Source organism: Oncorhynchus mykiss, chromosome 4 (genome assembly GCF_013265735.2).
Source record: "Oncorhynchus mykiss isolate Arlee chromosome 4, USDA_OmykA_1.1, whole genome shotgun sequence".
Classification (NCBI taxonomy): Eukaryota; Metazoa; Chordata; class Actinopteri; order Salmoniformes; family Salmonidae; genus Oncorhynchus; species Oncorhynchus mykiss.
Genome location: NC_048568.1, coordinates 12,417,893 through 12,422,500, shown reverse-complemented (window position 1 = coordinate 12,422,500; position 4,608 = coordinate 12,417,893). Strand labels below are relative to the sequence as shown.

General features: G+C 41.8%; 1 protein-coding gene across 1 annotated transcript in view; it reads right to left on the bottom strand.

The window, feature by feature from the left end:
* LOC110522100 (mitotic checkpoint serine/threonine-protein kinase BUB1) overlaps window positions 1–161 on the bottom strand; it is an 11,441-nt gene extending 11,280 nt beyond the window's left edge. Inside the window, exon 1 of the mRNA XM_021600220.2 lies at window positions 1–161. This exon is cut by the window's left edge and continues 91 nt beyond it. The gene's annotated coding sequence lies outside the window, so the exon portion shown is untranslated.
* Window positions 162–4,608: the final 4,447 nt, after the last annotated feature.

Sequence of the window (4,608 nt, the reverse complement as noted above, 5' to 3'; positions counted from 1 at the left end):
GCGCAAATCTAAGTTAGATTAATTCAATAACTAAATACCAAGTATTGCACTCACGTCGCCAGCAAAGACACTGGTGGCTTATTCTATCTGTGTCGTTAGCATGGCTGGTGTCACAGAGTACTGTGAAACTGCCTTTGCCATTGAGCTAAAATAAGAACGGACTTTGCTGGTAGGGTATTTCAAATTCCGCGCCTAGCTGATACGTCAAAAAAAAGCATCATAAATGAATGCATCCAATCAGCGCCTTTGGGGCGAGTAAACGCAATTTCATTGGCTGGGTGAAAAAAAAAGCTATTCACCTAAGTGATACTTTCGCTAATGCCTGAATCTGCCATTTTGAATCGTTTGATGAATTCGACTATATAAATATGTTACAAAACGTGCACATGAAAAAGTGCTGTATCTTAAAAATGAATGACAACAAAAATATGCTTTTTGGTCTTAATTTAAAGTCAGGGATAAGGTTAGCATTGTGGTCAGTGTTGGTGAGTAGTGAACTACATGTAGTTCCACTACTAATTTAAATCCACTTCAATCAGTGTAGATGAATGGGAGGAAGCGGGTTAAAGAAGGATTTTTAAGCCTTGAGACAATTGAGACATGGATTGTGTATGTGTGTGTGCCATTCAGAGGGTGAATGGGAAAGACAAAATATTTAAGTGCCTTTGAACAGGTAATGGTAGTAGGTGCCAGTGTAACGGATGTGAAACGGCTAGCTTAGTTAGCGGTGGTGCGCGCTAAATAGCATTTCAATCGGTGACTTCACTTGCTCTGAGACCTTGAAGTAGTGGCTTGCTTTGCAAGGGCTGTGGCTTTTGTGGAGCGATGGGTAAAGATGCTTCGTGGGTGTCAGTTATTGATGTGTGCAGAGGGTCCCTGGTTCGCGCCCGGGTATGGGCGAGGGGACGGTCTGAAGTTATACTGTTACATTGGTGCCGTGACCCGGATCACTGGTTGCTGCGGAAAAGGAGGAGGTCAAAAGGGAGGTGAGTGTAACGGATGTGAAACGGCTAGCTTAGTTAGCGGTGGTGCGCGCTAAATAAATCAAATCAAATTTATTTATATAGCCCTTTGTACATCAGCTGATATCTCAAAGTGCTGTACAGAAACCCAGCCTAAAACCCCAAACAGCAAGCAATGCAGGTGTAGAAGCACGGTGGCTAGGAAAAACTCCCTAGAAAGGCCAAAACCTAGGAAGAAACCTAGAGAGGAACCAGGCTATGTGGGGTGGCCAGTCCTCTTCTGGCTGTGCCGGGTGGAGATTATAACAGAACATGGTCAAGATGTTCAAATGTTCAGAAATGACCAGCATGGTCGAATAATAATAAGGCAGAGCAGTTGAAACTGGAGCAGCAGCACAGTCAGGTGGACTGGGGACAGCAAGGAGTCATCATGTCAGGTATTCCTGGGGCATGGTCCTAGGGCTCAGGTCCTCCGAGAGAGAGAAAGAAAGAGAGAATTAGCGAGAGCATATGTGGGATGGCCAGTCCTCCTCTGGAGTAGTAAATAGTGTTTCAATTAGTGACGTCACTTGCTCTGAGACCTTGAAGTAGTGGTTCCCCTTGCTTTGCAAGGGCTGTGGCTTTTGTGGAGCGATGGGTAAAGATGCTTCGTGGGTGTCAGTTGTTGATGTGTGCAGAGGGTCCCTGGTACGCTTCAGGTATGGGCGAGGGGACGATCTAAAGTTATACTGTTACACCAGGCGCACCAGTTTGTGTCAAGAATTGCAGCGCTGCTGGGTTTTCATGCTCAAAATGTGTCATTGTTTCAATTCTATTCTGTAGAGCTAAGTTCTCTAAATAATCATATTGGGGATATGTAATAAGGAACACACCATGTTCAATTTCATAGTGGTATGACAGTGTTATGAGAATTTTGTTATCAATGTTCATAAACTTCAATTGATCTACTCAGTCTGCAACCCAGAGTTTGTAAGATTCTGGTTGAATGAAGCAGACAAGAGTCCCAGTTTACAAAAATCAAAGTGTTTATTCACGAGAACATTCTGAAGTCTATTATACGAAGACATCCATTTTATAGCTGCGCACATACTTCCACACAAACAGTAGGTATCCTACGCACATACTTCTCACCACTGTATCACTACCCAGCCGACAGTTCCATTCCCCCGAGATTAGGGAAACCTTGAGAAGTACTCCTTATGCCCTCATAAGTTCCTCAGAGGCCTAGCCAGGTCGGTCCAAACACAGTTTTACTGTTCTCGGTATCTTTCTTCGGCCCCCACATACAAGTTCAAACCCTGGGCTAAGCCTTGCTCAGACAGTCTGTGTTTTTCCACTAGACAGATACATTGTTTAACCTAATTCTGACTAAAACTACACACATCATCAGATTATAATTTTATGATTCTAATCAATTTCATACAATTATAAGGTTTCAGAGTGGAATTATTTAATCATTATCTTTCAACATTTAAATTATATTATCACACAGCTCTAATGAATTTGGCATAATTGGCTCAAGGTGAGGGAGCAATTGTCATTTGAGAGAATGGAGAAAGACTATTCTGTAGAGGTAAGGTTTGACAACTGATATTTAAAATGCTTTGCACATGGCTTTCTCAACATGGACCTTATCAATCAAAACATGTTTGAAGGGTGAAGGTTAGCCTAGTGGTTAGCGCGTTGGACTAGTAACCGGAGGGTTCTGCCCCTGAACAGTCAGTTAACCCACTGTTCCTAGGCCGTCATTGAAAATAAGAATTTGTTCTTAACTGACTTGACTAGTTAAATAAAGTTTAAAAAAAATTACAAATGTATCCACGACGTGGAGATCTACAAGATATTAGACTAATAGTTCCAGTTGTAATTGGTACATTTGTCCTGTCCCCTCCCCTCCACCATGGACCTTACCATAGACTTTAGAGATGGTGCTGCACTTGGAGCAAGTCGTAATGACATGCATGAACCACATGTGTTGTTGGGTTCGAAGAGTCGCGCTGAGCCATGGAGTCGGAGGAAAGATGTAAGAAGAAAGGTAATACCTTTGACCCTTCGTCAATTCACATTTCCTCAATTCTCCCCATCCTTCTCAAAAGCCAAAAGAAAAGGTTATAGGGGAGGGCCTCCATCACTTTGCAATTATGTAGCAATGTTTTTCATTTTACTGTAGCAGCACAACTGAAGCAATGTTAATTGTGTTCCCTCCCTCCCCAGGTAGCTGTGGTCAGGCCCAAAAACTGAACAGTGGCAGGTGGAGAGCATGGGACTATAGTCCCCCAGAGGTTGCAAGTCCTACATCAGGCCGAACCTATCCAGGAACATCCTCCTGTTGACGTAATTCTCTGTTTTTAACCACAGCTACAAAAAAGTAAATACATTTTAGCTTTATTTTATGTAAAGGGACAGTTTCCTGGACTATAATGCACTTTCAATGAAGAATATGTGTCTGGGAAACCACCCATAAAAATGTTTCTTAAATTGTGTACCTTAGGTGCTAGTAAAATGCAATAGAAGACCTGAAGGAGTGAAAGTAGGGTACTGGTAATTTACCAGGTATTTCTCTTGAAAGACAGGTACCAGTTAATGAGCTGAACAGTACAGACCAAATTGTATAGGAGGATGCATCTGAACGTGCTTCCAGAACTGCACTGACTGAGTTGGAAGCATCGAGCACCATAAGCCAACCAGTCAAGCAGAAGACAGTCCCCATCAAGGATCAGGATCTCTTTATCTGAGACAGAGTCTGAAAGCGATTCAGATATTAAATTGGATGCATTGTTGGCCTCGTCTGACTCATCATCTGAAATGTCTGATTCATTTGACTCTTTGTCTGACTTAATCTGAATCCAATTCATCTGACCCTGAGACAGAGGCATAAACCTGAATGAGATTAAATTAGCTCTAAGGATCAGTACTAGCACTGCATAATGTAATATGAAATGATGGTTGTCTTGTCCAGAATAATTTATATTTCTTTATGAAATTATGTGAAGCCTTGAAAAATAATGCTTTTGAAATGCTTATTTGTCTGGCTGTTCTGAAGATTACATAACTTGGGTCCACCTACGGTGCCTTCAGAAAGTATTCACACCCCTTAAATTATCCCACATTTTGTTGTGTTACAAAGTGGGATTAACATGGATTTAATTGTCATTTTTGTTAACGATCTACACAAAATACTCTGTCAAAGTGGAAGAAAAATTCCACTTTTATACAGTATATTGATTAGAAAAGTATTCAGCCCCCTGAGTCAATACATGTTAGTATCACCTTTGGCAGTGATTACAGCTATGTGCCTTTCTGGGTATAACATGCCGGACACGGCATCGGTCCTGTGCGTCGCAAAATACATTTAGAAATCCATGTTATTTAATTATTGTGCAAGCTCTGCGATGCCAAGGGCTAAAATATAACTCCTTTCTATTTCTGACGCAGATCTTGGGCTGAAAATCCTGCCTCTCCCATCTCCTCATTGGTTTATAGAAGCTGGTACCCGCTTGCCATCTCCTCATTGGTTATACCCACGTGGGTGATTGAAAGACGAACTTTGTTGCCGGTTGTCGTGGTAATACTAATGAAAGTATAGATGGATCACCATATAAGTTCAAAGATGAAAAAGCCTGGAAGGAGGAGAGAAGACTAGAAA